Below are 13063 nucleotides of genomic sequence, written 5' to 3' on the forward strand. Positions count from 1 at the left end.
CCTCGTATGCATGTGAGAGCTGGACAATGAATAAGGAAGACCAAAGAAGAGTTGATGCTTTTGAGTTGTGGTGCTGGCAAAGAATGCTGAAAGTACCACGGACTGTTAAAAGAACTAACAGATGTGTCCTGGAGGAAGTGCACCTGAAATGCTCCTTGGAAGCGAGAATGGCCAGACTTCGTCTCACCTATTTTTGTCATGTTGTCAGAAGGGACCATTCCTTGGAGAAGGATGTCATGCTTGGTAGGGTGGAGGGTCGACAAAAGAGGGAGAGGCCTTCAACGAAATGGATTGACACGGTGGCTGCGATGATGGAGTCAAGTATAGCATGGATCGTGGAGCTGGCGCGGCATCAGGCAGTGTTTAGTTCTGCTGTGCGTGGGGTTGCTACGAGTCAGAAACAACTCAGCGGCACCTAACAACAACAACATAGATAAAATTGACACATAAGACATCAAAAAGTTGTTAACTTACTGGGGAAAATGTTAACATTTAGGATATGTATCCTATAAATGTAGTTAAAAATGTAGTTATAAATGAAGTATAAAAGATTTTTTAAATCTATTTTTAATGTGTCATGATTGTGAGCAGACTGGAAATATGTTTTACTTATGAAAGAAAGAAAAATTTGGAGCAATTATTTCCTTGAATATGAAATTTGTCAGTGATATTTGCTTTAGAAAATAAGTCACAATTAAAATAGCAGGAAAACAACTGTAGAGTGGTAACTTTAATGATTTAAAAGTAAAAATAGATTATTTTCTCATGTACAGAAAATCATACACCTTCATTTGGCCTCAGCACATACCAAAGTTCAGTATTCCTATGTTTCTTTCACTTGCCTTTCCGTAAAGTATATTTAAGGTTCTACTTGGGGCATTTTGTGCAATATTTATTTATTCATGGACTTCCAGTTGCTCATAACTTTCTGATGTCTCATGTGTCAGTTTTATCTACAGCCATGATAAAATGTCCAGAATAGGACTGGATGAAAATAAGCAACACATCTGTCTACAGTGAGTCCCTTTTAATGACATCAGAAGGATAATAATAAAAACGTCAAGATGTTAAACTTACTCATCATGAAATTAGTATCTTTATCTTTTTTTGTTTCAAATTGATTAATACTGATAAATTAAAACTCCACAGTGATTCAGCACAAACATTTGTGAATTCCACTGGTAATTACAGCATTTTTTTAATTCATTACTGAAGAAAATAATGTGGAAAACATATCTTCATTTCAAGTGTATATTTTTATTTTTCAGTTTTCAGGTATAATTGTTAGTTGTTGTTGTTGTTATGTGCTGTCGAGTCATCTCCAACTCATAGCAATCTTACATACAACAGAATGAAACACCGCTCGGTCCTGTGCCAGCTTCACAATACCTACTATATCTGAGCCAATGACTGTGTGAATCCTTCTTGTTGAGCGAATTCTCCTTTTTCATTGACTTTCCACTTTACCAAGCATGACATCCTTCTCCAGAGAATGATCCCTTCTGATAACATGACCAAAATAGGTGAGACAAAGTCTGGCTACTCTTTCTTCCAAGGAGCACTCCAGCTGCATTTCTGCCAGGACAGATTTATTAGTTCTTTTAGCAGTCCATGGTACTTTCAGCATTCTTCACCAACACCATTACTCAAAAACATCAACTCTTCTTCGGTCTTCCTTATTCATTGTCCAGCTCTCTCATGCATATGAGGCAATTGAAAATGCCATGGCTGGGGTTAGGCACATCTTCATCTTCAAGGAGACATCTTTGGTCTTCAGGACTTGAAAGAGCTCTTTTGCAGCTGATTTGCCCAATGCAGTATGTCATCTGATGTCTTGACTACTGCTTCCATTGATGTTAACTGTAGAATCAAGTAATATGAAGTCTTTGACAACTTTCATCTTTTCTCCATTTATTGTGATGCTGCTTATTGGTTCAGTTGTGAGGATTTTTGTTTTCTTTATATTGAGGTGTAATCCATACTGTAGACTGTAGTCTTTAATCTTCATCACTAAGTGCTCCAAGTCTTCCTCACTTTCAGCAAGCAAAGCTGGGTCATCTGTGTATCTCAGGTTGTTAATGAGTCTTCCTCCAATCATGATGCCACGTTCTTCTTTATATGGTCCAGCTTCTTGGATTATTTGCTCAGCATACATATTGAACAAGTATGGTAAATGGATACAACCCTGTTGCACTCTCTTCCTGATTTTACACCATGCAGTATTCCCTTGTTCTGTTTGAATGACAGCCTCCTGGTCTATGTACAGGTTCCTCATGAGTATAATTGTATCTTAAGGTAAATAATGAAAAGTACATGATATTTTGTATTAATTCCCAATCTGTAACACAGAAGCAGTAGTAGTTTTGTTATTAACAAAATATAAGATGCAAGGAGATATTTTTCCTCTCTGTTGATTTGAATTATTCATTTAAAAAAGATGAAGTGGGTTGTATGTGTGAGGTTACTTATTCTCTCTTTCAATTAGTATTATCATTATTGATGATATAATAAATGTGTTATGTGTTGTTGTTATTAGGTGCTGTCAAATCATATCTGCCTCATAATAACTCTATGTACAACGTAATGAAATATTGTCTGTTCCCGTACCATACTCAAAGTCACTGCCCATTGTTGCAGCCACTGTGTTAATCCATTTTGTTGAGGCTCATTCTCTGTTTTGTTGACCTTCTACTTTATGAAACATGATATTACTCTCCAGGGACTGGTCCCTCCTGAAAATGTGACAAAAGTACAAGAAACACAGTCTGGCCTTTCTCACTTCTAAGAAGCATGGCCTGGATCAGGTGCACCTTAGTCTTGAAAGTGACATCTTTGCTCTTTTACACTTTGAAGAGATCTTTTGCAGCACATTTGCCTGATACAACACTTGACTGCTGCTTGATTTCTTGACTGCTTTCATGGGCATTGATTTTAGATCCAAGTAAAATGAAATCTTTGACAACTTTAATATTTTCTACACTTATCAAGATGTTGCTTATTGGTCCAGTTGGAAGGATTTTTGTTTTCTTTATGTTGAGATGTAGTCCATACTGAATGCTGTAGCCTTTGATCTTCATCACTAAGTCCTTCAAGTCTTCTTCACTTTCTCAAACAATGCTGTGTCATCTGTGTTAGTCTTACTCCAAGCCTGATGTCACATTCTTCTTTATATAGTCCTGCTTCTTGGACTATTTGCTTAGCATACAGAATGAATAAGCATGGTTAAAGAGTACAACCCTCAAACACTTTTTTTCTGATTTTAAACAATGCAGTATCTCCTTGTTCTAATAGCTGTCTCTTGGTTTATATACAGATTCCCATGAGCACAATTAAATGTTCTGGAATTTCCATTCTTCTCAATGTTACCCATAATTTGTTATGATCCACACAGTTGAATGCCTTTGAATAGTCAATAAAATACAGGCAAACTTCTTTCTGGTATTCTCTGCTCTCAACCAAGATCCATCTGACATCAACAATGATATCCCCAATTTTGCATCCTTTTCTGAATCCATTTGAATTTCTGGCAGTTCCCTGTTGATATACTGCTGCAACTGCTATTGAATTAATTTCAGAAAAAAATTTTACTTGTGTGTGATATAAAATGATATTGTTTGATAATTTCCGCATTCTGTTGGACCATCTTTCTTTGGAATGGGCACAGGAATGGATCTCTTCCAGTTGCTTGGCCAGGTAGCTGTTTTCTAAATTTCTTGGTTTAAACAAGTGAATGCTTCTAGCATTTCCTCTATTAGTTGAATCATCCCAGTGGGTATTCTGTCAATTCCTGGAGCCCTGTTTTTTAATTTTTTTTTTTTTTTAACAAATTCCCTCAGTGCAGTTTGGATATCTTCCTTCAATACTACCAGTACCATGTATCTGGTAAATGTAAGTAGATACAATGCCTTTGATAACCTTATATTTCCTGGTTAATGTTTATTATTTTTTTTTTTTACATTTTCCATTAAGACCCCTCACAGTATTTTAAATAAAGAATTCTACAGACTGTTTTACTTCATATTTATCTGTAACAAATATGTGTACCCTATAATCATTTTAAGTTTCTTTGAGAAAACACCTTGAGAATCTCTGATATGGAAAGTGCTCTGCTGAGCTTTTCCCTTTGGGGTCTATTCATGTTCCCGAGAGTTCGTTCCTCTTGTTAAAAACCATTTCTTTTTCTAAGATACACTAAAACATTCTGACTGTGTTTCTTTCTTTTTACAAACTGACTGGTTAATAATAGTGTTTGATTGGTTTTCTTATTCCCAGATAGTAACAGCTCTCTCTAACTATTATCTAGGCATGAAGGAAAAACAAAACAAAACATTGCAAAGAATCTCAGATTGGCATTATTAGGGAAGAGATTTTTTGCTCTCTTCCCTTACACTACATTCTCTACCATGTGAGTTATTTTTATTTACCCTTCAAATGCATATTTATTTTATTAGAAGTAGATTAAGAAACAAGGAATTGTTGTCAAATAAAAGAAGTTGAGGACAAATGAGTATTCTACTATTTCACAATTGAAGCTATCTTCATAACATTTTAAGCTATTACTTCAGAACGGCATTTGCTTTCCCGAAATATTTTCATTTACTCTAGATTTCCAGATGACTAGATGCTTACACTCTGTTATTCATCTATCCCATGAACACTAACTGACTATATACTCTGAGCTAGGCTGGATAATGGAGCATAAAGTGAATAAGAAACCAGTCTTCCATTTGGTTGATACATGTAAACAAATAGGTATAATTCAATCTCATATGTGTACATGACACAGTGGAGGGCCAGGATGCAAGCTGTCTGTTCTACTTGTAAGGCTCAGGAAATAAATGATACACAACACAGGTGATAATGATTTGAGTGTTGGAACATGAATTGAAGTTTGCTAGGTAGATGAAAGTGAAGAGAAAGGAACATTACATATGAAACAGAAGCAGGGACAAAAACCATAAAGAATGAAAAAAGCTGTTGCATTCAGGCAAATGTTGTGTCTGTTGATTGGAGGGTAGTAACAATAGAGGACAGGGATGGAGAGAAAAACACTGGAGAAGGAAAATAAAAGAGTAGATCTTGTAGGGGGATATAGTGGACCCTGGATAAACTATAGCTTTATAAAATCTTATTTTGTTTTCAGCAAGTAAAGCATGATTTTAAAATCTGGAATATAAGGATCCAGATTTTGAAACCTTGAACAGTTAATTAGAATAAATGTATCAGAAACAAATTATGTATACACAAGAATCAAGTTGTTAATATTATACCATATAAATCCACCAATATATGTGGTCTCTTGCTTCAAAGGGCAAAGTACAATGGTTATGAAAAGTAAACAGAAAAATCTTCTACTGGTGAAGGAAAAAAGTCATGAAAGTTCACATTGCTTTCATAAAAGCATATTATCAATGATCCACTTCAGAATCACCTGGTGTTCCAGGTGAAAATGTCAAATCTGTGACCCTAGCCAAAGGATTCTTATTCCATAGGTCTGAGAATGAGGCTCTGAACTTTGCACTTCTAATAAACTTCCTAGGTGATTGGGATGCCCACAGAAGCATGAGAATAAGAATCTCTACTTTGAAATGTGCCTGATACTAGATTTTATGAACATTAAAAGCATTTGTGAAATTCAAGTATATTTTATTGGGAAAGTGAAAATTTCCTCTTGGTTAATTCAGCTCATAACAAGACATGGCCATATGAGGCCATAACCAAGCTGATCTTTTCCCAGCAAGGAAGCTAATTAAAGGGCATGCTCCTGTCCATAGCAGTGGTCCTGAAAGCATAGATATATAAAGCAATGGGAAATACAGTCTCAACATGCTTGTTCTTTCTTAACATTGAACCTAAGTACTCTCCACATGAATTATTCCAATCAGGAAATGCTAGATTTGCTTTCATTTGAGCTTACATCAGCTCTTTTCAGATGTACAGTAGACAAAAAGTTAAATAGGAGAGTGTCTTAATTGCTGTGGCATGGAAGAGTGAGCTATTTCTTTAAATGCTGTCTGAGTACATTGCAGAATGCTTAGGAAAGGCATGGACATTTTTCCTGCTAAATATTACTTGCTTATTCTTATTCTGTTGGTTATTTTGTGATTTTTTAAAAAATGATGATAAAGAAATTGTTGGCTTAGTTCAAAAGCATTGAGAGATTGTAGGTCTGATGTTAAAATTTAAAATTATAAAGAAGGGGAAAAGAGGAGATGAAATACATAATTTCCATTCCTTTATTCCTGAATCCCCATCCATTTTATGCTCTCCCTTCTTTGCTTTTGCCCCACCCTATGACTTGTTCACTCCTTATTTCCTCATTGTCTTCACCTTTTGTTAAGACAAACAATAACAGGAGGAGCAGAACTGAGATTTTCTTGCATGTTAGAATCTCTGTTTGATGATCACATTTAGTTTATGATATCTGGCTCAAAGTTTATCTTCATATTACAATTTCAGAATAATAGTCTTTATGACTTTTGTAGAGTTTTCACCATGAAGATGGCACAGGACTGGGCAATGTTTTGTTCTATTATGCATAAGGTTGCTGTAAGTTGGAATCGACTCTATGGCAACTAATAACAACAACAATATCACTTTTATGTTAACTTTTGTATTTTATAATTAAGTGATGATCATTGATGCTAGTGTAATGATGCTCATTGTTTCATTTACATGAAAAATAAATATTGCACTTAGAAATAAAATTGTCCTTTGTCCTCCACTGAAAATGAATCAAGTTTTTTTTTTTAGTTGACATATTTGGTAAGCCTGGAAAACGACAATAATCCACTTCTTATACTTTTCTCATGTTAGTTGCTGATGAAACAGGACAATTTTATCTAAGGGAGATTCCTTAGGAATGCCTTAAGTCCCAACAAATTTCAGTCTATTGATTGGAAGCTTTAACAGTCAAAAAAGAATGCGATTTTCTTTGTACCTTTATGATTATTCTGTTTTGCAGTATTAGAAACAGATTAGAAGCTCTTGAACTTAGTATAGACTAGAACACACTAGATGGTGCTGTTATCCTAACAGCAATCTTGTATTAGAAGCAGTGCTTTTGTAGAATAAAGCCATTATAAAGGAAATAATGCTTGTTGTGCATATTGGATTTTGTCTTACACCAGAGAATGCACAAATATCAGATTATTTAATTCTCTTTCACCGTCTGTATTTTACTCAGAAATGACTTGCTAACATTGGGCTCTTACACAGTGATGTTTTAACAAATGTGTGTGTTTGTGTGTGTGGATGTGTAAGTGGGTGGGTATGGATGGAGTGGATATTCTGATTTTACTTCTCATTTTATCTCCCATTTATTTCTTCTTATTTGTAGCCAAATTTATATAACTCAGGTTTGATTTTGCCTTTAGCTCTTAGGTTAGAAGATAGCCTACTCTGGCGTAAAAATGTCTATTCTTATTTAAGTGATCAAAATAGGCTTCTTAATTATTGAGAACCTTTACAAACAACTTGGAAAAGGAATTATCTACAATATTAATGTTAGCTTTTCTTTCATTAGCTTAAATGTCATTTACATACTGACTCATTTAAAAATGTCTCATTAATTACTTTTCTCCTAAGATACAGAATCATCGACTCTAAGAACGGACACTGATTTTCAAACCATTTCCCAGGAAGTTAAGATTGCTGTGACGGTTAATGTTGTGTGTAAATTTGGCTAGGCTATGATTCTCAGAGACGTAAAAGGCAAAATGAATTTGACTTTTTTAACTTTGGGTGAATATCTAATCAAGATGGGCATTGAAGTATCTGAAATTATTGCACAATGACAAATCTAACTGCCAGTACAGTTAGCTACTGTACTGGTTGCTATTTCATAATGTAATGTAGTACAAGTGATCACTATCCATTATGTAAGCTGATGTGATCAACCAGGAAGTTGAAAGGGGAGTTTCCTTGAGGAAGTGGTCTGCCTACAGAACATAAATGGATATTGTAGGAGAGCTCTTTCTCAACTCAACAAACATTCTTTTCACTCAATTGCTACATATGGGGATAAAAGGCTTTAAAAGTCTCCAGCTTGCCACCTAGTCAGTAGATTTTGGATTCACCAAGCCCTGCAATCTTAGGGACCTCTGCTGGCATAGTGCCTAAGGCATTTGACTACAAACCAGAAGGCTAGTGGTTCAAACCCACCAGCCACTCCTTGGAAGGAAGATTTGGTCATCTAATCTATTTCTGTAGAGATACTGCCTCAGAAACCCAAGGAGGGGTCACAATCTTGAGAGCCAGTGGAGGTCTCCAGCATACTGCTTGAGTTATTGATTTAGGACCTGTGAGCCCTACCATTGCATAGGACATTTCTTTGAAGTAAATATCTCTATATTGTTGTTGTTGTTGTTAGGTGCATCAGGTTGTCTCCAACTCATAGCAAACCTATGTGCAACAGAACAAAACATTGCCCGATCATGTGCTAGCCTCATGATTCTTGGTATATCTGAGCCCACTGTTGCAGTCACTGTGTCACTCCATCTTGTTGACCCTCCACTTTACCGAGAATGATATCCTTCTCCAAGGAATAGTCTATTCTGACAACATGACCAGATTATGTGAGACGAAGTCTGGCCATTCTCATTTCCAAGGAGCATTCCAGATGTACTTCTTCCAGGACAGATTGGTTACTTCTTTTGGCAGTCCATGGTACTTTCATATTCTTCACCAACACCACAACTCAAAAGTATCAACTCTTCTTCAGTCTTCCTTATTCATTGTTCAGCTCTCACATGCATAAAAGGCAATTGAAAATACCATGACTTGGGTTAGGCTCACCTTAGTCTTCAAGGAGACATCTTTGCTCTTCATCACTTGAAAAAGGTCTTTGCATCAGATTTTCCCAATGCAATATGTCGTCTGATGGCTTGACTGCAGCTTCCATTGGTGCTAGTTGTAGAACCAAGTAATATGAAGTCTTTGACAGCTTCAATCTTTTCTCCATTTATCATGATGTTGCTAATTTGTCTAGTTGTGAGGATTTTTATTTTCTTTATATTGTGGTGTAGGGCATTTGACTGCTAACCAGAAGGCTGGGTTTCAAACCCACCAGCCACTACTTTGAAGGAAGACTAGGCAATCTACTTCCATAAATACTGCCTCAGAAACCCAATGAAGGGTTGCTATGAGTTGGAATCTACTCAAAAGCAGTGGGTTTGGTTTTAATCCATACTGCAGACTGTGGTCTTCATTCTTCACCAGTAAGTTCTACAAATCATCCTAACTTTCAGCAAGCAAAGTTGTATCATCTGCATATCTTAGGTTGTTGATGAGTCTTCTTCCGATCCTAATGTCATGTTCTTCTTCATATAGTCCAACTTCTCAGATTATTTGCTCAGCACACAGATTGAAAAGTATGGTGAAAGAATACAACCCTGATGCACTCCCTTCTTGATTTTAAACCATGAAGTATCCCCTTGTTCTGTTCAGACCCCAGCCTCCTGGTCTACGTACAGGTTCCTCGTGAGCACAACTAAGTGTTCTGGAATTCCCATTCTTCTCAATGTTATTCACAATTTTTTATGATTCACACAATGGAACACTTTTGCATAGTCAATAAAACACAAGTACACATCTTTCTTGTATTCTCTTCTTTCAGCCAACATCCATCTGACATCAGCAATGATATCCCTCATTCCACCTCCTCTTCTGAATCTAACTTACATTTCTGGAAATTCTCTGTCGATATACTGCTGCAATTGTTTTTGAAATATCTTCTGTAAGATTTTACTTGCTTGTGATATTAATGATGTTGTTTGATAATTTCCACATTCTGTGGGATCACCTTTCTTTGGAATGGGTACAAATATGGATCTCTTCCAGTTGGTTGGTTAGGTAGCTGTCTTCCAAATCTCTTGGCATAGCTGAGTGAGTCCCTTTAGCATGGCATCCAATTCTTTTTGGTATAGTCAGTGAGATGGATTGACACAGTGCCTGGGATGATAGTCTCAAGAATGACAACAATTGTGAGCATGGTGCAAGTTCAGGCAGAGTTTCATTCTGTTGTCCATAGGGTTGCTATGAACAAAAGTTAACTCTAAGGCACCTAACAACAACAACAACAAAAATCAGGAACTCACACCCAACTGATACTTCTGATTCTAACCATTTGCCTTCTGGGTTGAGACTGGCTGCATAATTAGCATTTTGTCTTTTACATGTTCTCTATACTCTGTCAACTTACTAGATTCCTCCTACTACTACTTTCTAACCACCATCCTAAATTGATGCTCATGTTCTGGAAGGATATCATCCGGCCTAAATGCCTGTCTCTCCCACAACCACACACACATTAGCCTTCAGAATTCCTGTTCCTATTCATTTAACTCAATCTTTTGGCTGACTATGTCATAGGCCTGAATTGGTGAGATAAAGATACTCTGGGGGAGATGAATATCTTTCAAATGATGAAATTTGTGCCAAATTGGATTGCCCATTAAGGAAATTTGTAGCTTATGGTCAGATATGTAATGTGCTTGTGTTGAACCCAGTCCAGTGATTTCACTCTAAATATCAAGGATAAGACAGTCTGGCTACACATGATTAAAGGTGACATATAGAAGAAACATTGTGTTTTTCTGAAGTTAAAATCCACAAAGAAAGGAAACACTTGAATTTCATTCCCTGTATAATAGAATATAACCTTAATTTTCTTTAAAAAATTCCAAAGTTTCTTCTGAATTCAGTCTTTATATTTAAATAAACACATCAATACATATATACATACATACATTTACACATGTACACACATGTGTATGTTATGTGAATATGTGTATATAGATACAAAGATGGATGAATAGATAAATGATACATATTTTACCACTCACACATACTAGTTTTAAAATCATTCTTATCATATTCATTTCTAGACCCTATAATATTTGTAGAGGGACAAATAATTTGTTTTGTTAGTGAGGCTATCTTAGCTGACATTGATATATGAGATGGGTGAAGGATAATGGCTGTGTTCAATGTAAAAGTGCACAAAAAAATATTCTTTCTGATGTATAAATTACTTTCTCAAAAGTGCTGTTACTTAAAAAGATGAGTTATAAATCACATGTCCTCTGTTCATAACACACCAAATACACAAAGATGGTGTAAACTTAGACATGGAAAGGCCAAGTTTCCTCAGAGCTCTGCTTAGGGCCCAATAATTACTACAAATCAATCAGAGATAAGAAAGATGTCCTAATGATCCTCCACCTTTACTGAAACAAAGTCACTGTGGTAAAACTCCATTCAACACAGAGAAAATGAATCCCATGTTCTAGGACACCAGGAAAAAGAGCAAGGAATGGAAGGAAAGACAGTGGTATTTGTCACACACAGCTCAAATATGATTATTACTCTACAAGAAAACTAGGCTTATTGATAAAGTATCACTTACATACTAAGAAAGATCTCAAATGAGTTTTATTTCTGAAAGGAGAGTTGTTTCTACAAATATAAGCCCTTCTGCAATTTGGCAGACATTCATCACAAGTCTATGAAAATTGGCATTAAAATAATAATTAAAAACATTTTTGAGAATTTGCCATGCGCTAAGTGTTTTATATTTCTTACTTAACCCTCATAATCTTAGTTCCTTCACTTTACTGAGGAGGCCTAGGGCAATTAGGAAGATCCTAACCAGATCAAAACTCACTGTCATTGAGTCAATTCTGACTCATAATGATCTGCTTTGGGCTTCCAAGGCGGTAGATCTTTACAGAAGTAGATCACACAGTCTTCCTATGGCAGAGTGGCTGGTGAGTTTGAACTGCCAACCTTCTGGCAGTGCCTAAGGCACTTGACTGCTAAGCAGAAGGCTGGCGGTTCAAACCCACCAGCCACTCCTCAGAAGGAAGATGGAGCAATCTACTTCTATAGTGATACTGCCTTGGAAACCCAAGGAGGGGTCTCTATGAGTTGGGTCCGACTTGATGGCACATAACAAGAATAACACCACCTAGAAACTGTGGACATTTCTAAAATGAAAAACACAAAAACTATCAGTAACACATACGCTTTTCATCTATAAATGAAAATTCGAATGAGACAAAAAAAAAGGGTTAAGTTTTTAAGAATCTAGAAGCACTTACCAAAATAATCTTTTCACACCTATTGGCAACAAGTGTAACATAAGAATGTACAGGACTAACATGTTAAATAAAAATAGCTCATTTAATTCCTTTGGTAATTAACATGTTTTGTCCCTGTTGAAAACTTAAACTATCTTGACTCTATCCTACAGAGGAAAACATAGCTCTTAACTAACATTCACTAAAATGATGTTATTTATCAGGATTTCCACACTTTGGGGAATAGAATCTTGGTTATAATAACCACTGTTATTTGGATAATCTTAGCTGCTGTAACTGAAAAGCCAAATATAGATCCTAGAGATACATTAATTCCAGTTGACTGTCATTTAAATATATAAAAAAAATATGGCACAACCAGATAAGATTAATACGAAAAGAAATCAGAATAAAATCTAGAAGTAAATAAAATAATCAAATCCAATCTAGTTGTAAAATTACCTGTGTTAGAAATTGTCAGACTAATTCATATTTGAGAATTGAGTAATATGTTACTTGAATGAAAAGACAAATCTTCAATACCACCTATTTGTTGTTGTTGTTGTTAGGTGCCGTTGAGTTGTCTCTGACTCATAGCAACCTTATGTATACAACAGGACAAAACAATGCCCAGTCCTGGACCAGCCTCACGATCCTTGCTATACCTGAGTCAATCGTTGCAGCCACTGTATCAACTTACCTTGGTGAGGGCTGGCCCTTTATTGTGGATGCTATAGTTTAAACTATGGACATTTCTAAAATGAAAGAATGCAAAGACTATCAGTAACACATACATTTATCAAGCATGATATACTTTATTGAACATGATATACTTCTTCACAAAATAGTCCCTTTTGACAACATGACCAAAGAAAGTAAGAAAAAGTCTGGCCATTCTCACTCTCAAGGAACATTCTGGCTGCACTTCTTCCAGGACAGGTTTGTTAGTTCGTCTAGGAGTCCGTGGTACTTTCAGTATTCTT

Source organism: Orycteropus afer, unplaced genomic scaffold (genome assembly GCF_000298275.1).
Source record: "Orycteropus afer afer isolate SDZICR_OR568_19922 unplaced genomic scaffold, OryAfe1.0 scaffold00278, whole genome shotgun sequence".
NCBI classification, from domain to species: domain Eukaryota; kingdom Metazoa; phylum Chordata; class Mammalia; order Tubulidentata; family Orycteropodidae; genus Orycteropus; species Orycteropus afer.